Below are 25,172 nucleotides of genomic sequence, written 5' to 3'. Positions count from 1 at the left end.
CTGGGGTCTGAGGTCAGGGAGGGGGGTTAAACCTCCCCTTTCCCTTAGTTAAACCCCCCCTCCCCCAAGTACAGAGGTGTCCTGCCCTACTAAACTTACTGGAAGTTACTGCTAGCTGTGACTGTGGACTACAAATCCCAGAGGCACCTGGAAGGAGGAAGAGGAAGCAAACACACAGCCCATGCTGACTACATACCAGAGAGCTGTCCTGGAAGCAGGAAGAGGAAGTGATGAGCAAACCTGCAGAGTCTTGCTGTTGTGATTGTGGACTACAAATCCCAGAGACCTTGGGGCAGCAGGAAGAGGAAGTGAGTACATAGCCCTTGCTGGCTACATGTTAGAGAGCTGTGCTCTATCACCCCCCAGCTTCTGGCCTGAGCCATGGCAGGCATGTGGCTGCATTTCCTGAATCAAAGGTAAGTGTCTGTTCACTTCTATTTCAATTTAATCTGTGAAAACCCCAGACAAGTGGTAGAAAGAAGCACTAACGAAGCTCAGGAGGAAAGGGTTCTTTACAATTGTAATGGCTGAGCACTCCTAGTTCCATCCCTTTTCTCTGCAGGTCTATAAAGGCTATGAGCCAGGGAGGGTGAGTCATTTTGTGCTGAGCAGCTGGAACAGGGGCAACTTCTGCACTTGCAGAGTGGGCTTGAACAGCTTCCAGTCACGGGTTACACAGAGGGCTGAAGCCAGCAGAGTGATGTTGGCTGTGGATGGATCCCTGGGATGGAGATGGCAATGAAGACTTCCAGGGAAACCAGGTAGGAAGTGATCCAGGGAACTTTGTTATGCTACGGGTGGAGTGAGTGCTACAGGGTTACTCTCATAGCAGTTTAGAGCCCTGGGCAAAAACTTGGTGGGTCCCCTCTTCCTGCCGTACTACAGATAAGAGGTATTACTGCCAAGCAGAATGAATGAATGGGTTTGCACACTGAGTAAATGCTGACTGATGCAAAGAAAGCTGTAGGGGCCAGCTTACTGAGCTGGGGGCCTATAAGCTAGCCTGTGGATGTGCAGGAAGGAAAAACCTAGCTCTTGTCCTGGCTCCAATGCCTCTAAAACAGAGATTCTCTACTGGGGTGATGTTAAATCCTTTTATGGGTGTGTGAGCAATATTTGCACCATTAAGTGTGTGATTCACAAAATTAAACCCAAAGACTCAAATAGGAATCCATAATGCTAAAAAAACAACCTCTGGTCTGTTATGTGCTTTCTGGATTCTTGGCAACAGAAGAATTGCCCTATAATTTTTCCTGCTAGTCCAAAAAAAGGAGTGAAAGGTAAGAGCTAGTACTTTCCAAGGGCTGTACTGAGTCTAGCAAGAGAAGGTGATTGCTTTTTTTTTCCATGCTGCCTGCAATAAACCAGGGCACCAATAGGTATATAGTGAGGTCTGCATAGTCCTCTACCTTGCCTTCTGCCTAACTTCAGACAAATATGGCTAACTACCTCTTTGTGGGAGCATCTGCAATTAATGTGCAGCAATAAACTCTGGTGCATATCATAGAAAATGAGGGTTGGAAAGGACCTCAGGAGGCTGTATCTAGTCCAACTCTCTGCTCAAAGCAGGACCAGCTTCAACTAGATCATCCCAGCCAAAGCTTTGTTTAGCTTGGTCTTAAAAACATCCAAGGATGGAGATTGCACCACCTCTCTGGGTAACTTGTTCCAGTGTTTTACTACTAGAGTTTGTTGCTCCTGGGCACCCTGTTTGAACACGTACCCAGGGCTGCAGCATATTGAGCCAGATTGGAGCAGCCCTGGGCTGCTCCAACCCTTCTCAATGTGCCAGAAAGGGGCTGGCTAGGGCATGAGTGCTTCAGCGTGGGTCTAGCTGGCATTCATCCTCCATACAGAAGCACATTCATGCCCTAGCCAGCCCTGTTGGCACGTACATGTGCTCTGCTGCAGAGTTAAAAAAAAAAAAAAAAATCTACTGTAGGATCATTCTTGTGTTTTTACAAGTACTAACCTGCAGTGGAGTTAATTAGTTTACTCCGTCCTAATAGCTCTGTATGTGTAGATGCTGAGAAGTTTATTGCAGAGCTAATCAGGCAGCTCGGCAATAAACGTCTCATGTAGGTGAGCCCTGTTAGTAAATGGAGTAATTTAGAACCCAACTGCTCTCTGGTCCTTGTTGCTAGACACCTATTTCATTGCTGATCACATTAGAAGAGATGTCTGGGAAGGGGATCTGCACAGCCCAGAAGAGATCTGGGAAGGGGCAGTTTTCTTTGCAGTGCCAAGTCCTGACTGATCCTGATGGTCAGTACTTGGTGTGCTGGAGCATTTCCTGCTCTGCGTGCACTCTGTTTGTTGCATTGCTCTTGCGGTAGGAGTATTTTCCCACAGCTATCCTGTAGTTCACCCCCCATTTGCATGCAGGCTGTAGGCCACAGTCTTCTCTTCTTTGTGAGAGCAAGAGAGGAGGGGCAAGGAAACAAAGGTGAACCTCCTCCATGGATGGCATCTAAGCTTCTGGTGGTGAAGGCTTGGACTATGTACTCTTAGGGAAGAACTGTTGGACTGCCTCTCTCTTTCTGCAGGTACTGGGTGCTGCTTCACTCCATCACTTGTGATGATAGTTCTAGAGATGGTACAATGTGTACATGTATTTCTCAGGCCTGTGTGTATGTCTGTTTGCTCTTGAGGTCTTAGGCAGCTATCTGCCTAAGATATAGGCAGCTATCTGCCTATAGCTATCCAGCTATCTGCTTAGTGTTAACTTTGGGGCTGAACTCATTGGAGTTTACTAAGCCTATGGAGATCATTAGATGATGGGAGGCCAATTCAATGTGTTCGGCTTGGCCTGAAGGTACTGACTTCAGCAAGCTCCGAACTCAACAGACACTTGAGCAAAGCACCTCAACGTGACTCTGCCACCTCGCCAGTGCAGCCTGTATCTCAAGAACAGCACAGAGTCCTCAGCAGTGATGGACATATGAGGTAGCATCTACAGCTACTCTACAAGTGGCTTGGGGTTGGCCATCGAATAAGCTCAGAGCATTGGTGTGTGTATATAGGGCTGCTTCAAATTCAGTCTAAGCTTCGCTGAAGCTGTCTGAGCGAGGACAAGCGAAGGAGCTAACCAAATAAAAGAAATTTGGGCTTGAACCTGGTCGGGTGGGTGGATTCTGAACCATTTCACTGGCTCGGGAGAAAAGGAACAATTTTTTTAAGCCCATTCAGTAAAGCTCCACTAGTGGATACAGGCTCCATGACCAGCCACCGGACCAAGCGAATTGCCTAACTTTTGGAACAGATTCAGCTCTTCCATCACGTACTAATGTGTCGTGTGCAACTTCACACAGACTAGCACATCTGGGGAGTCCTCCTGGCTCCACTTAAGTCTGCTAGTAGGTGCCATTGGCTTCAACAGGTCCCGGATATTGCCTCTTTCTTGATTTACGACGCATTTCCCCCACAAATGCCAACATGGCAAAAGCACCCTCTTTCCTTCGCTATGGGACTCGACTGAGGCTGCTGCCGCCTCCTCCTCCTTTTCCACTGCTCAAGAAGGCATCTGGTGCTGGTGAAACTCCTTTCCAAGGAAAATGAGTCCGTGTGTGCAGTTAAGTGTAATAACAAAAATAACCCTGCTGTAAATCTGGCCTACGTCTTTAAAACCCAATCCAATGTTATGGCAAAACAGGAAAGGTATCTCGCTGTGATTTCTAGCCCTGCCCTGGACTTGTGCTGAAATCTGTCTCCAATTAACCAGTTATAAACGGCTATCTGGTCACTTGGGCTGCGGAGTTGAAGGTGGCCACACCACATCCTTCCCTTGTGGACCAGTGACTACAGAAACTGGTCCCTGCGGGTTGCCAGACTCAGATGAAACTTTGACCTTTTCGGCTCTCGGAGCAGACACTGTAATAAAGTGTCCTCGTGCAATTGTCACCAACAGAATGCAGCAGTTTCTCGGTTGCAGCACCCACTTCTTGTGCTGGAGTCCAGTGAAGGACTCGTAACTTTTTTCTTCTGAATGAGTCTGTGTTTAGGGTCCAAAGACAACTTATGAACGGCTGAGTCCAGGACTGCTGTTCTGACTTCTCAGCTCCCACCCTCCTGCATTGCTGTCCCCTTACTCTGACATCGTGCAAGTGCAGCTGAGCTGTTGGTATTTCAGACTCAGCAAGGGCTTCTAAACGGGCTAGTGAAGGACAAGGCTCTGGGATGGGTTCCAGTTTTTAGATCAAGGTCACATTTGCAAAGGCTCTGTTGCCAGAACAGATGCAAGCATGTTCTGTGCAGCATACTCCCTGCAAGCTGTATTTCAAAATGCTGCATAACACACTTGCTCTGTCTTGGGGTGTCCGCACTAGGCTCTTTTTGTGTGTTGTAGCAGGGATGTTTTGGAGCACTCCCGGCTTGCAGGCACCACACCCAGAAGTGCAGCTGTGATGTCACTTAAGAGGCTCTTGTGACCTCACTCTCCGGAGCACTTGAGAACTGATGCTACGGGCAGCCTCGGAGCAGCTTTGTCCCATCTGCAAGCAGGAGTGGTTGGATGGGATGCAGCTAGGTGTGTCCCTGCCAGATGACACTGAGGATATACCCAGAAAGAAGACTGCCTGACTTGCCTTCTGTCTGGGCTGTAGTCCAGAGGTGCCACAGAAGTGTTGTTAGTCTCCAGCGACTCTTATCCTCAGTCAGTTTATTCTTCTGTAAGGTAAATATGGCTTATCTTCCCCATGAGCTGTTCCAGGGATTAATGTGTTTTAATGTTTGTGGAAAAAGCTGAGCTCTCTGAACACATCCTAGCAGGTGCCTTCTGAGTTCTGCGTGGAAGGCAGTCGCATGCTGCTAAGGTCAAGGGCTGGTATGTGCATAGTTGTTAGGTACTTCACCAAGGTCTCCTGTCTGAGCCATATACATAGAAGCAGTCCTCACAGATGTACCACAGGACTTCAAGTGTAGTGGGCACGGAGAACCATCTGCAGTGCAAGCCTACTCTATATTGCAGCACATCGCTCTGGAGGGAGGCTTGGTGCTCCGGCCACTTGAAGAGTAGGCAGGTTGGGGCTGAAGCAGCCTTCAGGTCCTGCTTGGGCTGATTGCAGTCATCTGTCCCAGGAGGAGGATATAGGCCCAGGGCCTGAGACAAGCCTGCTGAGCAAACACCACCCCACCAGGATGGCTGCAGTTCCAGAAGGTCAACATGGAGGGTAACACCTAACACAGTCTGGAGGTTTGGGGAGGAACTAAGGGGAGAAGGAGGTTCTTGGAGACCCGTGGAGGAGTCTGGAGCCCAGACCGAGGAGCTGGGAATGGGGGACCAGTGAGGGTCCAGGAGCCCCAGAGGAGGGGCTAAGTGGAAGAGAAAGTCAATTAGCAGGGGATGGGGTGTGGTGTAGGGATGGAAAGGAGCCATTCAATTGGCCCATAAGGCAATGACCACTGGTACCTGGTGACCATCTGAGAGAGCAATTTAGGAAGCCTCCCTCATATGAAAGAGAGCATGGCAGGCTACTGAAAGGGTGATTGCCTATGGAAAGTGAGGGCCGAAGAGACTCCAGGACCCTTGGAGAGGCACCCTGTTGCAATCACTGCTGAAGGGTTAGCTCTCTTCCTGCTATGAGAGCTGTTTGCCCCACGTGGGGGTAGTGACAGAACAGCGCGAGGCTCTACCCAGCAGCTGGTAGGGAAAGGGTTTAAGCCTTCTCGCTGAGCACGATGTCTTTGGGACTCGCCTGCTTCCCACCCCATGGTGGCCAGTAAATCCAGCCCCTGAGGAAATGTGGCTGGACTAGGAAGGGGTAGAACCATTGAGAGAGAGGACTGACAAACCACGTGTCCCCTGTGCTGGGAATAGGGAAGACCATCCCTTTTTCCTGTCTGCAGCTCCCTGGGGTTGTAACGAGGGCTGTTTAGCTGAACCTTGGTGGAAGGAAGTCCTCTTTCCTCTGCCCATTGACTCATTCTCTAAAGGACCCCATGGCCCCACTCCCACCTTCCTTTTTTCCCCCCGCCCCAGCCCAGCCTGCCTCTATCCTGTTCCTTCTGCCACTGCAGAGACTCCCAAGTTGGTTCTGGTCTGCTTCTTCTCTGGAGCCAGCATATGTAGCCATGTTTGTGAGCTGCTGTGCCTGGACAACAAGCTCTGCCTCTCCACAGAGCTAAATGACCCACCTGCAGAGCTACACTGAGGATGCTCTGCTTGCTGTTCCAGAGGAAGCATGCACAGAGCAGCCCAAGTATCCCAGCACAATGTTGGCTCCCACTGTGGGGGCATACGGGTCAGTTGCCCTCTGCCATATCTTCCCTTGCCCACCTGTATCCCTACTACAGGCCACTGATTTGTGAGCCACTCTCCTAACTGTATGGGTTATGTCTCTTGGTCTTGGTTTTACTCAGTTCCTCCCATATGTTGCCCCTCCTGGTACTAGAGGGATTGCTAAGTGCTCTTTTTATTGGCTAATTGTACACCTGATCTGTTAGCGTAATGCTAGTTACAAGACCACAGGAAGAATCAAGTTTGTGTCGGTAAAATTAGTTAAATAGCTAGCAAGAACTCTGGATGGCGTCCTTCTTTAGTCCTGACTAATTTGAGTCATCTAGATGTGCAGGTAACTGGCCACTCTGCATCCCCCTACCACACCGCTTTCTCCTCCTCAGTGGTGTAGCTTTTGCTGCTTGCCTCTTGTTTTAAAATTGGACTGCAGGCTGGTTTCACATGGCATCTGGACCACACTTCGTGTAGCAAGGCATTGAGTCCCATTGCAGACTGCAACACGAATACATTCTCTGAAGGTGCAAAAAGCTAGTAAAGGGCATGGCATAGGACTCGTGCATGAACCACAAGGTGAAATTTGATGGCTGGTGTCATGAAGGGGGTGAAGTGAGGGGATTGTAAGGATCCCTTCTGGTCTTCATATAAGAATTTCTGGGCAGGGCTATGCCATCTCCATGCCGCGCCTCGAAGCACTGCTTACTCCAGGTCCTGAACAGGTATGCTGTTTAGAGCACTGAGCTTCGGTGTGATGGAGCATATTTGGAACATCTCTAAGGATGGAAAATAGACTTTTGCCTATGTCCAAGATTAGGTGCACCTGTGGTGGGAGTGAGTGGGCAGGGCAAGCTTGGTGACGGTACCCCTGGGGGCCACCCAGAGATGGGATGGATGTGGCTCATGCCAGGCCAAGAAACTAAATAGCAGAAGTGAGATGGGCACATTGCTCTGAGTTTTCCCCAGTAGCTCAACTATTCAGCTGATGGCAGAGGGGTCCATCTAGTGGATAGATTTGCCAGCATTAAAAGTGGTATTTTTTTGGAATGAGATTCTGCCATTAAATGAGCACTTGACAGATTGTCCAAGTCAAAGTGTATCTCTGGCCTGGAAACCTTTTGATGTACAATATGCATGATTTCATGCTCCACATCCAAACAAGGGAAATGCAATGGGCAGCATTGGCAACTCCAAGCCTTCAAAAAAAATCACAAGTTCAGCTCCTTCCTACTTCAGAGCAGAGGTTTATTGGTCTCCCTGTTACCCAGGTTACAAGTAACCTTGCAGGCTAGCTACTGACAAATGAGGCAAGAAACGGGTCTACAGCCTGACCTTTTAATGCATGCACCACAAAACATAAAAGCAAATAGTTATTCCAAGGTCCATCTGGCTACTATGACAGTACAACATGAACAGCATGTACCTGTACCGACTGGGGAGACTCGAGGGGGGAAGCGGGGTGGTATGCAGGCTGGTAGGAAGTCTTCATGAACTTGCCCACTTCTTTAAGTTTCCCTTCAGCCTGCACCCTATATTTCGAGATGACCTATTCTAATGTTTTGTGATTGCTGTTATTTACATTTCTTAGTTTCATAGAAACTTTTGGGCAGAACTGAATCTGATTTCTTGTGGACTTGGAAGGTGTCAATTAGATGGGATTTATATCTTTCAGAAAATAAAAGGGAGGGCTCTCTTATCTCCTTTCTCTACCCATTGTAGAATGCTGTCAATACTGTCCTGTTTCTTCTTTAGTTTACTGTCTTCACTGACAAGTCTGCTTTGTTTTCACACCTTAACAAGAATATATCTACTACAGCAAAAGAGCATCCACTATTGGTTACATTAGTCACTACTACTAACACTTTAAGATGAAGCTATGATGTACTATATTTGGATTCTTTAATTTATAGTCTTCCCTTGCACTGTCTCCTTCCAGGCCTTGTGTTCTGTTTAATTGGATCTCATTATTGGTTGAGCTGGATGTGTTGATTTCTTCCTTTACTTCTGACCAACCTGGCTGTCACAACTGCACAGGCTCACTCTATGGTCACTCAGAAACAGGCTTTGGGGCCTTCTGCTTAGCCACACTTCTGCATCTTGGCCTACGTCCCTTGAAAATGGCCGAGACTAGCAGCACCCTCTTGCTTTTCTTTGCCTATACACACGTTCTAATCTGAATGCTGTAGCATCGCTGTGGCATCATGTATATAAGCCCCTGCAGGTTTAAAAATGGGGCAACTTAACCAAATGAGCTTTAGTAAAAGCATCCTTCAGCCATTTTTAAATGTGCAGGGGCTTAATACACATGATGCTGCAGTGTTTTAATTACAGCAGCTCTCTGAGAACCGACCTCATTTAAAATGCCTCTCTGCCACCCAAGCACGTATGTCCCCATCTCTATTGTTACCTCTCCCTGTCCAATAACTTGTGTTTGGCCAGCTGTTGTATTAATCCTAATCCTTTGCCCACAAACTCTCCAAAAGTTGCTCCTATCACTATTTCACTGCTTTGCATGGCGCCCAGAACAGTGGGATTTGGGCTCTTTTTATGTAAACATGGTATTCTGATGGCTATGGGGTATTTGCAAAGGCATTTGAGAATCCTGAGCTCTTCCATTTTAATATTCATCTATTAATTATTTTCGACCATTCAGCCAAATCAAAATTGTACCAGGTAGTGCATTATCTTCCTCTCTAAAACCTTTCAGGCAAAATGAATAGGAGCTGGTGCACAGTCACCTTGAATAGCTTGAACGAATCTGAAAAGAATTCGCCTAAATTCCTCTGAATGCTTACAAATACATTTAAAGAAAATTGATTTGCAAATGACACGCTATCCGAGGCCTTGAGTCTGCCAACTGTTACAAGCATATTTAACTACATGCGCACAAGTTCTGTTGAATTCAACAGGACTGCTCGTGTGTGTAGAATTAGCTTGTCTGTGTTTGCAGGACTTAAAGCCCTAAAATTTGCAACCAAGTTATTTGAAACTAGCTCTGGTCCTCTTGTTTCTTTAATTCCTATTGTGGCTGAAAGCAGGAAGAACAGTGGGTATGTGTCCCTCTTTGGAGAGGGATTGCAGAATCTCTTTTCAAAGCTATTATTTAAAAAATAAAAAACCCCAAAAAACATCCAATTCAACTTGAAATCTTGGGCATAGAAATGGGCTACTTCTGCAAATGAGCCTGTTCTGGTCCTTATCCATGCTTTTCATTACTTTTAAGAATAACAGTTAGATACTCTTTTGAAAGGGTGAATACTACTTTGCAGTATGGAAACTACAAAAAAGGTAATGCTAAGCTATACAAAAAAACAAAAAAAAAACCCCCTGAACAAAATGTCTTGGCACCCAAATTAACAGAGGGTTTTTTGTTTGTTTTTTTTTCCCCAAGATGATGTTTAAAACTCTACCCCTTCTTTTGGGCTGTGCCTGAATGGAAAAAACAGGTTTATTAAGGAAGGGGGAAATTGTCACAAAGGTTGAAAGGAGACTGTCCAAAACAGGTCTGTGGTGAAAGGACATGACTACAACTAATTAGGCAAGGTGAAAACCTGACCCTTCATGAAGTCCATGGTATCAGCCAAGCTGGGATTTCAATGGTAGTGTCTGTCTATCATTGACATGACGGCATCATGTCCATGATAAATTGACTGTCTTCCAGGATGCTCTCAGATATTGTGACAAATCCCAGCAGGTAATACTCCCTCACAGGAACTCTGGTCAGCTGTCACTGAGTCTTCTTTATATGCTGTCGTTGTTATAGAAAGCCCGTTTTTAGGCCTCTTAAGACACCTGGATGAACAGGTGTCCGTTTCCACCCCAGTTGGGGCTACATTAGGAGGGAGCAGGTTCTCTAGAGTCTGAGCCCTCTTGGAGGATGGTCTGTCCTCTTCCTTACTATTTGGGGAATCCAGCTCAGCTGAATACACAAGTGACATATGGCACAGAGGGAGATGGTCCTTGAGTCTTATGTCATTTAGGCTTCTTGGCTCACAGCAAATGCCCTGAAATCCACCATGAGATGAATAAGCTGCTTGTGCAGATCCTGGAGCACTGGTGCACCTCTACCTGTAAAATCCCCGCTGGCTAAACCTGCGGCTCTCGGTCTATACCAGCTTCTGTCTTCAAAGAGTGAAAGGTACTTTCTTTATCCCCATGCCTTGAGCTGGGTACAACAGTATGATCTTGAGGTGGCAAAGGAATAGATAACTATGGCAAGGGCCCCCTAAGAAGAAACATTGCAGCCTCCTTGCAGGTATGGGTAGCCAAAGCAGAGTGGGTCACTGCTGTTATGTGACTGTTTCACTTCAGTGGGGATCTAAAATCCTTCCAAAATTGAAGACTCTAATAATGGAGGTGAGATTGATTTGGTTGCTATCCCCACCTGCCCCAGTTCATAGTCATCGCCTCTGCCTTGCCTGGGTTGAACATCAGGCAGCCTTCTCTCATGCACAAGCTGTCCTTGACATGCTGAACTGCATCATCCAGTGAAGAGTGGTGGTGGATGGGTTGGTATGGACCTGGAAAGATGTGGGCAATGGAGTCCCACAAGGCTCAGTCCTTGGACTGGTGCTGTTCACTGTCTTTATCAGTGACTTGGATGAGGGCATGGAAAGCACTCTGTCCAAGTTTGCAAGTGATACCAAATTATGGGGTAAAGTTAACACAGCAGAGGGTAGGGAACAAATGCAGGTGGATCTGGACAGGTTGGAAAAATGGGCAGAGCAGAACAGGATGCAATTCAACAAGGACAAGTGCAAGGTGCTGCACCTGGGGAGAAGGAATCATCAGCATGCTTACAGGCTGGGGGACGACCTCCTCAGCAGCACAGCACTGGAAAGGGATCTCGGAGTCATAGATGACTCCAAGATGAGCATGAGTTGTCAATATGATTAAGCGATCAACAAAGCTAACCGCACTCTCTTCATGCATTAGGAAGTGCATGACAAACGGGTCCAGGGAGGTGATACTTCCCCTCTGTGTTGGGGAAGACCTTAGTTGGAGTACTGCATCCAGTTTTGGGTATCACACTTCAGGAAGGATGTGGATAACCTCCAGAGGGTTCAGAGGAGGGTCACTTGTATGGTTAGGGGCCTGTAGGCAAAGCCCTACGAGGAGAGATTGAGGGCCCTGGATCTCTTCAGCCTCAGCAAGAGAAAGCTGAGGTGATCTTGTGGTCTCCTACACATTTGTTAGGGTGGGGCAGCAAGGAATTGGAGATGCTCTGTCTACCAGGGCACCCCTTGGAGTCACTAGGAGCAATGGCCACAAACTGAAAGACAGCAGATTTAGGTTAGACATCAGGAAGAACTTCTTTATGGTGAGGGTTGCCAAAATCTGGAATGGGCTTCTGAGAGAGGTGGTGCTCTTCCCTACCTTGGGGGTCTTTAAGAGGAGCCTAGACATGCATCTGGCTGGGGTCATCTGACCCCACCACTTTCCTACCAAGGCAGGCAGTCACACTCAATCTGCCAAGGTCCCTTCCAAACCAAACCAAACATATATGAATCCAAAAAAAGTTGAGATGTTGACAGCACCTGACTCGTCATGGGAAAGTCCAAGCCCCATGTCCCCTCACTAGCCCTGCAAGGGGCCCCATGCACCTATTGAACCTGAGGGATGACCGCATCCACCTCAGGCTTGTGCTCCTGTGATCTCTCTCTAAGGTCTTTAGTCCTAGTCAGCTTTGGGATCAGGCACTCGGCTCTTCCTAGTCGCTTTATTTCATGTTATCTTCCCTCCTGGCTCTCGGTTCATTCATGCCTTTCTGGACTACGTACTTCCATCTCCATTCTGTTTCCAAAGTTGTTCATACCGTCCATTTCCTGATGTTGTCATTTCTCTCTCCTTCCTGGTGAGATGAAGGATCTATCTTGGCATCCTCAGTTTGGGTGCTGTTCTCTCCTTTCACAGCTCAAGTTTCCAACGCCTCTAAGATCAGGTAGATCTAAATATGCCTGCTGAGGTCTCGTCAAGAAAAACATTATCCTATTTCTGAAGGATAAGCCCCTTTTACTTGGTCCCAGGTCTACAGCTGAGTCTAGCAGGACCTTGTGGTCCACTGTAGCAAAGGCAACAGATGCACCTCATAATACCAGTATGCTTTCCTGGCCCTCATCCATCACTATGAGGAGAATATTGATCGGCTCATCTCTGAACCCTCTTCTGGTCTACAACTAGACTAATAAGAGTCCATCAAAGACCTGTGAGTACTGAGAGGTTAATGTACACAATGCGGGCTGTTGTGAGATGCCAATTCTGAGATGCTTGTAACAGCTAGATGTGTGTATATTTTCCTCTCAAGAGGGGTTGGGTTTGTGGTAGTTAGTCTCAAAAGTGACAGTCTCTTTGTCCACCAACTTCAAAAGCATAATTCTGGCAGATGGACAGAAACGCAGCAGCGGTTCTGAGGCTAGAAACTGCACAACAGGAAGCTGGAGGCTCATGTGAATCTGCAGATCCTCAAGCCTAAAGGGCATCTTGGCATGTTCTTTCCTCATGCTCAGGTCTTTATGCTGTAGCATACAGGATAGCTCAGGGGCGGGCAAAATACGGCTCAAGGGCCAGATCCATCCCAGCAGGTGATTTCATCCATCCTGCAGGCAGGTGCCTACCAATTCGGTGCATCTGGCCCAGCCCCAGGCTGCCCTTGCTGTGCTTGCATGGGGCCGAGTCAGATGGGCCAACTGGATGTCATACACTTCAAGGCCAGAGGAGCTTGTTGAGTGTAAATTATCATCTGCCATTACATTTACTTTTAAAAAACAATAAATGGGTTCTGTTTGTTTCAACAGTAAAACAGGCTGCTTGGATATCTGCAGTAGTTATTACAGATATGATGCTTCTTTAGTAAAACATAGCAACAACAGTCCTTCTCGTTTTGGAGAAACCAATATAGCAATCTCTAGCACCCCCTTGTGTCATGCAACTTCATACGAACCTGAGCAAAGGGCTGTCTACTTCCTAAGACGTGCTGCACAGTGAGCTCATCAAACGGGTGAGGATGAAGAGAGAGCATTTCTATGATGGAAGTGAATTGTCAGATGTGCCCTGTCGCTGGCCTGGAGGGACTGGAGCTGCTTTCCCTCCATGTATGGTGTGAGCAGACACATGAGCAAAATAAGCCACTTCTAATAAGAGGAGGCCCAGGAGCGTGAAGCAAACGGAAAACAGAAGCTGTCTTGTTAGACGACGGTGTTGGTCAATCACATGGGGCATCCTCCCTGCCTTGGCGCTGTACTTATGGAGTGCTGTGCCTAGGCAGTATTACAGACCCGCTTGTCAGTAAGACTATAACGGGTCCCTGCTCCCTTTTGAAGTACGAACAAATCCGCTTGTGTACCAGTGACCCGTTTCTATGCCCCCAGGTCTTTGGAGATGGCCTGGCTGAAACTGGCAATTGCCTATGCTAGGAGGCTTCTCAGAACTGTGGCTGTCCTTGCTGGAAATGCCATTAAGCAAACACGCAAAAGGACTGCTTTTTGAGCTGTTTTGTGGAGGCCAAACCTATGCTGGAAACTCATTTTTGCTGCTATAAAAATGAGTAATCTGGTATTTTTGTGTCATTTTCATGCCAATGAAAGCCTTCATAGAAGCAGTGATACCTCTAGTTTAGTTTGTTCTGCTTGGGGAACAAGTAAAAATCTGATTTGGGTGGGGGGAGAAATAATCCAGTACAGATTTAAGACCATAACCACTCTTTTTCTAACACAACAGCCCTGCTGCTGCTGCTGCCATCACCATGATCTCTGTGCATCAAACTATATTTGCTTATTAATTATGTATCTCCTCTTTTTCCCAGCCTGTAAGTGAAATAGTTCCCCAGCGGCTATAGTTTGAGCGTGAAGACAGTTTTGAGTGTAAACTGAAACAAAGACTCGCTGATACGGGTGTGTTCCCTGTGGTTGTTCTTCCTGCCTGTGGCAGTATCCCCATCCAGGTCCTGTGAAAGCGCTACGCCTCTGGCTGTTAGTTGGGAGTCGCATCTTCTCGCTGGAAGGTGCTTACTATGGAAGAAAAGGGAGCCCCTGAGTTAGTGAGGGACAGGATGAGAAAGGACTTCCTAGGTGTGTCTACATGTGCACTTCAATGCATAGTAGGTTATTTTGCTGCACATTACAGCGGCATGTAAAAGACTATGCTAATGGAGACTAAAATAGGCTACATTAAGCATCACCTAAAAAAAAAAATGTGCTTTTGCTACTGCCCAAGCACTTATACAAGGTTCTTCAGCAGATCTCAAAGCCATTGCCCAAAGCAGTGTAATGATCTTTACTCCCTTATTGAGGGCAGGGAAAAGAAGCTCCAAGGAGGACTCTGCTTAGGTTCACCCATCAGACAGATGGCAGAGGTGGGAACAGAACCCAGGCTTAACTTTGTGCCTGTCCAGTGCTCGGGCCCAAGCCACACTTCCTGCCGTGAGGACACTACCGAGGCATTGACTGCTAGGAATGAATCGGGACTCTGCAGTAGTCAGGGTACTGGCCCAGGAAGTCCAGAATTGGGGTGATGCACCTGGGTTGCAAAGCAGGCTGGATGCTGTCATTGTACCAGTTGGAGCTCTTGAGGACCACTTGTCTCCCTTCTTTGCTATCACAAGTTGCAGCCATTGAGCCTGGCAGCTGGGTAAGAGCCGAGTTGCCTGCTGCTGCAGAGTAATGAATCGTATTCTGTAGAGGATGGTGCTGCAAAAGCAAGCACACAAAGGGAGAGGCCTAACCAGCATCTGCTGTCCTGTGCCTGGATTGCAAATACAACCCCCGTTTCCAGGCTAGAAACAGACATTGCATTTGTCCCGGGAGCACTTGTACGTATGTACGTACGTACGTACGTACGCTTGTGCATCCCCGGCTTGTGCATACATGTCAAACTAACCCTTTCATCTAGGATAGCTGAGCACACTGCTACTTTTCTGCCATTGATTCAATGATGCAGTCCTAGGACAGCTGTTCAGATGCACTTAGTGATGTCCCAGGACAAGCTGTTAATACTTATTATTCCTTGAATGTTTTCAGGGTTTTTCTCTGCATGACAGACATGGATGTCTGAACAATTGCCTTTTGTCTTGGGGAGGGGGGGACCTTTTTCTCCTGGAACAGATGCAACATCAGTTTGTACCTTTTGGCTCCCAGGTCTCTGGCTTAACCACTAGCCCATGTTTCCTCTCCTAACAAGTAGCCACCCAGTTTCTAAGAGCCTTATGACCAGCTTTTCCCAGCCATCAGTCATGCAAGGGAGACTTTTTAGGAGAGGTTAATGGAAGGGAGTTCCTATTCTTAATACCTGAAATTCTTTCTAATCAAGTGGGATCAAGGTTTCAGTCATCAGAGGAAGTCAAATAGGTGAGGGTGGGGGAAATGGGGGGGGAAAAGCAGGTGGAAATATCTGTGTTTGAGGTATCTCACAACCCTCGCTACCATTCAGCCAGATCTTAGCTAGGATCCTAATACTGTTGCCTTTCTGAACAAATCTTCAGGATGCCAATAAGACTCAATCCTTGGGTCTGGCCAACCTGGTCTGTGCAGATGTAGCAAGTGCTTGTCCCAGGGGTGGTCACAATGCAGCCCTTGCCAGCCTGGCACCTTTTGAAGCCATCTCCCTTTTAGTCGCTTGCCATAACTTGATGTTAATAACTTCTGAGGAAAGGGAGGCTGTCCCAGGGCTTTCCAAGTATAGTCTTACTAGTATGATTGCATGTGCCTGTGGTCATTGCCTTGAGGGCTAATTACATGGGCTCCATCTTGTCCAATACCCACTCCCATGCCTCACAGATGATATGCTGCTACATGCCCTTTCTGGGATCTGGGCTCCTAGCCCCAATCCTTGCTTCTCTGGGGCCTGGCCCTGCTCCTAGACGAGTGAGATCTTTAGATTCCCTTAGCCCTGCTGATGCTCACCCCTCCTGGGCTCCAGACCTCTGGGCTCTCTGGCCTTGCTGACGCACCCCTCCATGGGCTCTGGGCCCTGCCCCCAGGTCATGCTCACACTTGGCCTTTCTCTGTTCCCAGCCCTATCTATTCCAAGGCCTGCTTATGCTGCTTGCCCAGCTCCAGGGTTAATCAGCTCCTCTCCCCATGGACCTAACACAAACTAGAGCAGCCTTCAGGCAGCTCTACCACTGACCTATAATGTGATCCCACAGGCCATTATATAAACCAGAAAAGCAGAGTACTCTGGCCAGGGCCCCAGGCCAGGCATATGCCCAGTATGGCTTTTTGTTGAGTGGTGGATCAAGAAGAAATGAGGGGGGTGGTTAGTACAGTGTCTTTCAACCTGTGGACCCCTGGGGGTATGCATACTATGTCTAAGAGGTCTGTAAAAGATGACTATGATCAATCGAAACTAAGTGAATACCCACAGTTACAATTTAAAGGGGTCTACGCCTCCATTCAAAAATTTTTAGGGGTCTGCAAAGGTTAAAGGTTGAAAACCACTGGCTTAGTGTGTCCTGTTCCCCTGGTGATTCTGGTTGTCAGGGCAACCCCCAAGTCCCACATTCTGGGTTTGGGAGATGGCTTGCATGCCATAGGAAGTATCAAGGGGCTGTGCTGGAGCTAAGAATCTCTCCTCCAAGGAGATTGCTTGCATGAGTGAGTTTTGCAGGATCGTGTCCTGGGTTGTACAGTGCATTGACAAACATGTATGGGAAAGATCAGAGCACAAACGAGAACCAAGTGCTGGCAAATAGCTTATGGGCAGTGGGCATCTTGCCTAGTGTGCTGCAATCTTTTGATGGTGACCAAAGGACTAGTTTCTCCAGATTAACTCCCAGTAGGCCCCTGTGTTTTTTGGATGGCTTCCCCCTAGGTAATAGCCTATTTCTCAAGAGAAAGTCCCTTTAGAACCTGCGCCTGTGTTCACGCCTTTCCTGGCTGAAGCCTGTTTGGTAGACTTTTTTTTTTTGAAGGTGGAAGCAGAGTCATCCCAAGCTGATACCCTGGCTTCCTCCCTTAACTGCTTTGCAAGGAGGTAGTTATCTCAGACCATTCTTTTCCTACCTGCTTGACTTTGTTTTTTTTCTGTCTTCAGACTCCTGCTGTCTTTTAAACTAATGCAGTCCCAGAGCAAAAATTGTACTACTCCAGCCACCATTCAGAAATTAGAAATGATTACAGAGCAAGACCAAATCCATTTGAGTCCTGGTGGACTCTAGCTTCTCACCTGGGCTGCAGCCTACATGCTCTCCAGAAGCTAAATTAAGAACTTTCCAAAAATAAAAGCTGAGACACGGCTGTCAGCTTTAGCCTGGTGGAAATAATGAGCCACCTGAGACCTCTGACAATGAAGATGGCACTAAGGGTTGTTACTAGAGCTGACGGCCAGGTGCCAAAGGATGCTACAATTGGGAATGTTGTTAGCCTGGCCTGTGTGTGAAGCTATGCTTGACTTTTTTTTCTTTCCCAGTCAGGTCCTAGGGGCTCCTCCCAGCATGAGACTTGAGCTGCTGTGACTGCACAGAGCAAAGCCTGCAGCCCAAAGAACTGTAGAGCACCCTGTGTGTTGTCAGAGCAGTGTTCAACCAAGCAAACTGCTTGCCCTGCAGAAGCCACTAAAATGACATCTTTGCCAAGATCAGTTGGCTCGCTAAGTGCTCAGCACTGGTTTGAGGCGCGCATGCTAGGGACAGAAGTTACACACAAACTGGTTTAAGTGATCAGAAATGGATTTCAACCTGTAACAGAACAGAAATTCAGTGCACATAAACCAGTTTCAAAATGACTGAAACTGGTTTACAATAAACCTGGTTGAATGTAGTATCAGATTTAACTATTTTAGATCAAACTGGTTTATGAAATTTCTGTCCCAGACTCCTTCCTGGTTCAAATTAAATCCGAATCCCCCAGCATTTTGCAGCCCTGGACTGGGATGGGCTGTCTGCTTCAGAGTGCGGGGCTGACCCCACACCTCTGCTCTCAAGCTGGAGCAGTAAGGGCTGGATCACGGGCCGGCTCACTACCCCCCTTTCCCCCACCCGCAGCCAACCCCTGCTGAGGTCTGGGGCCAGGGAGGTGGGTTAAACTTCCACTCTTCTGAGTATAGACCTGTTCTGCCCTGCTTTTTTAGTGCTGGCTTCAACTGTGGCCTACAAATCCCAGAGGCACCCGGAAGCAGGAAGAAGTGATGAGCAATCCTGCAGAGTCCAGCTGCTATGAATTTGGACTGTAAATCCCAGAGAACTTGGGGGCAGCAGGAAGAGAAAATGAACACACAGCCCATGCTGGCTATGTGCCAGAAAGCTGTGCCCAAGGGCTCTGCCCCCGGCACGTGGCTGCATTTTCTAAACCAAAAGTGAATGTCTGTTCATTTGCTTATGACTAACCTGCGAAGACTGAATCCATTCAGGCTCAGACTGTCTGTACTTAGCCACAGAGACTGGGGCCCTGCTGTGCTAAATGTAGTGTAGAAAGTGAGGAGCTGGTGCTTGGCTTTCTAGAGGAGCACTTGAGACATCTGGAAGAGGTACCATGAGCCAAACCCTTAGCAAGTGCTAACTGCGTAGTTGGTTCTCTACAGACTTTCTCTAAGCCCCAGTGAGCTTAATGGGAGCTCTGAGGACTTGGATAATTGATGCCTTTATGGTAGTGTCCAAAACCACTGTTGCTCACACCAGTGGTAAATATCACCAGGATCTGGAGCGGATAGAGGACTAGTTATTTTGGGGTAGCTGCTATGATGGTAGTCCTTGTATAAGCATCTTGCTACTGGATGGCAAGGACATATTAGCCTCTTTGCACTGAGCAAAATCTACCCAGAGGAAAAACTCCATGCACACAGCATAAACATTGATGTGCCTCGAACTGGAGTAGTTTTAGCCTTGGTCCCCCCCACCCCAAGGAATTCTGCATAGGACTCTAGTAAGGTACCCAGGTGAGGATTGTAGATCACATCTGCTCCTCTTCTTATTACAATGTTTGATTAAATTAACTAAATGTTTCAGGGTTGCAGACAAGTGGGTTCCCAGATGTTCTGACCTCAAGGTAGCGTAGGCATCTTGAACTTTTCTGCTCATGGCAAACTAACCATTTCATGCATAATCTGTGCGGGTGAAAAGAAAATCCCTCGGAGCCATATGAAAGCCCTGTAGCTGATGATGATTTGAAGCATAGAAAAGCACAGTACTTTCAGCACTGAAGCATATGGGCTGGCTTACCCTTAATGTTCTCACGCACCTCTTCCTAATTTTATGTTTTTTAATAATGCCAGAATAATAATACCCAAATTTCTTGGTCTCTTAAGGGGAAGGGATTCCTGGGACCCTTAAGTGTGTGTGTGTTTTAGTTGTGCGGAGCGTTTTTAACAAACTCTTTGTTGGGCTTTGTTTCTGCCAGTTTAATTCACTTCATTCTGTGTTTTGCATCCTTTTCCAGTGAGCATATTGGCTTTCTGTCTTCCATGTGTAACCTGGGTGCACCCGGGTTGTGCTCCCCTCTCCAGATAGAAGAGTTGGGTGGCTAGGCAGGAGTGCTGAGAGGGATCTGCAAACGCGAACCAGTTCCCTCTATTCCCTATAGAGTCGAGCCAGGACAAGGCATGCTTAACTATGTACAGATTTATTAATATATCAGTTTCTTTAGATGCTGTATGTTGAGGAACATATATACAATTGTCATATAGCATTATATCCTGCAAATGAAGACTGAAAGGGTACACAACTTTAAGAAGCATCGAATAATGCATGGGTAAGCAGTTGATCTGAAACGGGTAAGCATCAAGGAAGGGGTCCCGGCTAAGAGTCGTACTGTATACTCTAGTAAACTACCAATATACAATTATAAAAATACACAAAATATAAGATGCAGTGTTACAAAATATAAGGTGTATAAACATCAAAAATAAACTTGACTCTTCAAAAATCCCCAAAGCCCAGGCTGTCCTGAAGACCTTGGCTGCACTCCAGTGACTGGTGGGAGGGGAAAACCCTAATGCCCTTGGCCCTTCCACAAACCCCAATGAAGTCTATGAACTCAGAGGGGCCTGCTCCCCCTGGGAGCTCTCCTCCAAGAGCCCCTTATTAGCCAGGAGGAATTTCCCCCTCCCTGTGGGAATCCTTTTCCCCAGCAACTCACAACTCCGGGTCCAGAGCAAGTGGTCCTTGGCCCCTCAGGTGTGTTGCTCCTGCGGGTCCAGCACCTCATCTTGCCCCTAGGTAGCACCAGCCAAAGACAGCACAGCGCTGTGCAGAGCTCGGTTATCCCCGCTCTCCCATGTACCTGTCCAGGCAGCTTGAGTTGCTCTGCTCATTCCTCAGTTAGCTGACATGTGAAAGCTAATGCAGCAGGCCCATATTTCCAGGGTCTGGGATATCGGTGAGTGTAACCTTCTTTGGAAATGGCCAGCTGTAAGCTGTAGCTGTTCCTCTATTTAACCTCCGATGTTCCACTAGATGTTTTTCTCTTTATGTTCTTAATGCATTTTACATGCTTGGATCACTGCCATTTAAATAGATTTGGGGACCAGGAATGCATTTTAAAAAGCCACTAGAGGGCACCTCTGCATAAATGTAGCTGAGAATTGTGTGTGAAATGGCACAGGAAGGGATTCTGATGTCTGAGCTGGGTACCTAGGCAGCAGCTGCTGTATTAATCAGTGATTTTAATATAGCGCTTTTTGGGACCAGGGTTGATCCAGACAAGTCCTCTGCTGGGTAATTTTATTGCTGACCACATGGTGCCAGCGTGACTGCAAAAATCATGGCTCTGTGCGGGCATACAAACACCCAGACTACGTTCATCAGCTGCAGTGGGACCAGAAACCTCAGGTGCTCACTGTGCAGCCATCGGTAGGGGGGCAAAGACATGGTGGGCAGTACTCTGGCATGGCCCAGAGGCACGCTTAGTTTGGGGTATCATTTAAAATAGAAATAGGCCTTTCCTAGCTAGTTACTGATCTCATGAGCTTGCTGAAGGATACTTCTACATCACTCCTGGCCTAAGCAAACCCCACTGACCTCCATGGAAGAGTACTTGGTTACACTAGGGGTGAGCTTGATCCAGGGGGAGGGTACATGGGTGCACTTGGACCCCTCCTTTGATTCCTGCTCCACCCAAAATTTAAAACCAGCTGCCTTGCAGTAGCAGGAGCTTTTCTAGCCGGCAGTGCTGAGGGAGTCACTTGATTAAATGGCTCATTATCATCTACCTGATCCCTTCTACAAGTGTTAATGACCCTCTCTTCTTTCTAAAGGTCTTGATGTTCCACCAATCAAGCTATCCTTTGTTCTGCAAATCTGCTGTCTGTTACCTGCTCCTGGGAATGAAGCTCTTATTTCACAGCCCTGCAGCCTGTTCTTAATTCATTCCAATGAAGCTATATTTGCATCTGCTTCAATCTTAAACTGAATAATTAACAGCCCTGGGCACTTGCATATTATTAAAGCTTCTAGCTTATTTTTAACTGGTTAAAATATGTCTTGCTTTAGGTAGATGATGCACCTCACCATCTTCACCCCCCGTTTCGAAATTCTAGATCTGCCCATGGTTTGATCTGTCACCAAGTCCTGGAGAAGGCAAAACCTGTCGGCTTCATCCTTATTCAGATTACGTCGTGTAAGCAGGACAGCTGGAAGGAATTAACCCACTGCCATAGGGGCCTGTTACTGCCCCATCCAAAGCAAAGAGGTGGTTGCTTTTTCTCAGAAAAGACTTACCATTGACCATCTTGGTGCTGAGAGAGGGAATTATTTTTTGCTCTTATTTGACTCTCATTTAAGGGGAGATAATGTAAGTGCCAACTACTGAATGGAATCGGGGTTGCCCAACGGTGTGCAGTAGGTCCTAGGCTACTAGCCTTTACTGGAGGTGCCCCACATAGAAGCATTTGTACCTGAATTAAGTGGATCTAAACTGCATATCAGCTGTCAAAGATGAGTGGCCATCGTGTGAAGTATGCTGGCAAATGGCGTTTTGCGTGGCAGGGAAGCCGTTGCCAATAACGTACCTGAGATGAGACGTAGCGAGGACTGAGCTTTGTTAAAGTAAATTGGATGCAACTATTTGCAGCGTTTTGTATTTTTAACAAGGCAGTCTTTTAACTCTTCCAGCTTTTTGTGCTGGGTAAAGAGTCGAATATGAAACGGTCACAGAAAAAGTCACCAGATAAGACAAATATTTTCACTCGAGATGGGTGAACACTGAGCAGTCACTCGAACGTTAAGGAAAGGTTGTAACAGAAGCTGCAGTTGAAACAAGAATTCGCAGCCTTGCGGTTTTTATTATTGCTGATGTAGGTTCATTGCAGCTATTCATGGTATATTGCTCCCCCCAAGTGGCTGTCTAGTTATTTTATTTTTCAGGCATCGGTTCAACATCAGTTCATAAATGAGTGTGGGCCAAATGCTCTTTTTTATCACCCTTAGCATTTTTCAAACAGTTTCCTGTGTGAACGTATGGGCTTGCAAGAACGTTTGCAGAAAGCACAGTTGCTTAGACCTCAAATGTCTGACTTACCCCTAATTTAAAAAGTCAACCCAGACAAAATAATATGTGGTGACTTTGGTCAAACACGCAGCAAATTGATGAAGGTGCCTTTAGACATGAGATCCAGTCCAGAGCATTGAAATCACTGGATTTAATGAACAAACTCAAAGTCTATTTATGCATCACTTGGAAATAGAGGGGGAAACCTCCATCCTTCAGATGCCTGATGCTGCTCTGGCCCTGACTGGCAGTGGTATAAGTAATAGGGCATTCTGCTATAGGCTCTGCTAGGGCATGTAGTGAGATGACTCTGGTTTACAGCGATTCCTCACGGTCTGCCTTAGTGTGGAGGCATTTCCCAAACTCCCCTGGGCACCAGATCCCATCACGCTGCCTTGCTTAGCTAGGAAAACATCCTTCCAATGAATTCTGTGTACTGAACTCAGCCTGTGCGAGTCAATGCCTCCCCACTGCTCGAAGAAGATTTCTGCCAGCTTGTTCTCTGGGAGAGTCATTCTCTGTGATGTCGATGCATTTTTAAGTCTTTCTCTCCAGTTAAATTTCCAGTCTCCATCCAAGGAGCAACCGAGTCCTCGGTGCCTCATCCAGCAGCAGCAGAGCTGCTATTACAAAGTTAACTGTACCTTAGGGAGGGGGGTGCTTGGGAAAGCAAGTGCCTTATGGGTGTGGAAGATGTAGGAACCCCCTGGAGCCACAGACCCCAGAAACCTATCGTAGGACTTCCAAGTTCCTGATTTTAGCAGCAAGGCACCTGGGGTTGTGGCTTTTGGGGTTTCCAAGGGTCGTTGGCCTTGTGGAGCACTAGACCCTGGGGGCACAGGGCCTGCCCAGCGGCTCGCCAGCTGAGCGAGGAGGGGACTGAGCAGGATTCTCCGGGACACCTGTTTGTGCTGGCTCAGAGTTGACACTTGGTGTCTTTCTATGAAACGTTCTGGCTCTGATGAACCAGTGCTTTCTGATGACATTGCATTTCTTCTGAACATTTCCAGCTGGATCTACAAGGAGCTGGATACTCTGGTGACTTCTGTGTTTAACCAGGGAAGGCAGTGGGAGATAAGCGATGATCAGACCTTATGCCTTGGGACATATGAAGACTGTTAAAAGAAAGCTGGATGGGGGATAGGGGTCTGGAGTATCATCTTTTGTTGTTTCAGATCAGGAACGAAGAATCTTTCCAGTCTGTGTCGTGGTATCTTCCCACTGTAACTAATGATGGAAGGATGCTCATTTATTCTTGCTGCTTGTGTATTGGCTTCTAGATACGTTATGCTCATACCTCCATGTACATTATGCTGTATTCAAAGCAGTCAGGGTTAAAGGCATATAAAAATAATGTAGCATGCACCAAAGAGATAAAAAGGGCAATAGCTTGTGCATATGCTCTACCTAAGCCAGCTCTTCAAATTGACACATCATGGATCAAGCTCTGAAGTCAGGGATGGCTTTGGAAAATGTAACGCTTCACAATTCTGAGTGACAAATTGACACCTTGACAAGAAACTGTCTCATCACTTCTGAGCTAAAGTTACTAATAACTTGGACAGAAAGTGCTGTATTTATTGGCAAACACTGCTGTCATATTGAGACGTTTTGATGTGCCCCGTAAACATAGGAACAAATGGTAAGAAAGGCTAAATAAATATAACATGGCCAATGCTAAGCATTCAAATAATGAATGGGGCCACAGAAATGTTCTTTTTGATCATCATGTTGGGCTCATGTGCTTTCTGATCTGAGCCATTAGGGTATGTTGGAATTGCATTTTTTTTACCCTTTTTCTCCATATGTATTAGTGTTAGGAACTTTTCTATGAGTTAACGTATCATTGCTTGTGTCAGGAAGTCAATTTCAAATGAAATGTTAAAAGCCATAAAAGTAAAAAAAAAATCATGACTTTGGCAACCATTTCAGGAGGTCTTATCTACAAAGAGGAGGGTTTGGAAGGGGCATCCTCAGGGACCAATGCCTATGACATTGCAAGTTCCCTAATTAAGACAAACCCCTGAGGTGTGTTCACCCTACAAAGGTGCCAAAAGAGAGTCGAGGAATGAGGAGAGCAGTACTAAGCTCTGAGTACTTCTTTCTGAGATGCTTGTACAATCACAGTTTAGTCAAACTTTGTGGCATGACTCGGCCTTTATATCAGTGTGTGACAAAGGGCCAGCCTGAGACTGAGCTCTGCGTCGGCCTACCCACCTGTCTTGGTCAGTCTGCCCGCCTATCTTACCTGCCACGCCTTGTTAGTAAATAATTAAGTTGTTTATTAGGTGGGAGGCTGCCCTTCATGCGCTCAGCTATGCCAAACCCTGCCTCCTGCCAGCCAGTTGATGTTAGCAGGTGTGGCCCATTACTCCCTTAGGCTGTTAGCCTGGCAACCTGCAGCTGGGGATCTCTGCTTAGTCTGCTGAGCTCCCTGGCCAGGCCAGGCTTCTTCAGCCTTAAGGAGCAGGCACATCTTAGTGCCCTGCTACACAGCAGTTAGGATGGGTGAAGGCAAATACAGAATG

The 25,172-nt window shown here is 47.1% G+C and overlaps 1 long non-coding RNA gene across 1 annotated transcript; it reads left to right on the top strand.

Annotated features, from left to right (window-relative positions):
* The first annotated feature begins 104 nt into the window (after window positions 1-104).
* On the top strand, window positions 105-25,172 carry LOC132249656 (uncharacterized). The gene is made up of 3 exons (XR_009461175.1): window positions 105-416; window positions 563-761; window positions 19,795-25,172. It is a non-coding gene; the product is annotated as an uncharacterized LOC132249656 (long non-coding RNA).

The sequence above is a fragment of the Alligator mississippiensis genome, chromosome 3 (assembly GCF_030867095.1).
Source record: "Alligator mississippiensis isolate rAllMis1 chromosome 3, rAllMis1, whole genome shotgun sequence".
In the NCBI taxonomy this organism is placed as follows: Eukaryota; Metazoa; Chordata; order Crocodylia; family Alligatoridae; genus Alligator; species Alligator mississippiensis.
This window is presented reverse-complemented; position numbering and strand designations above follow the sequence as displayed.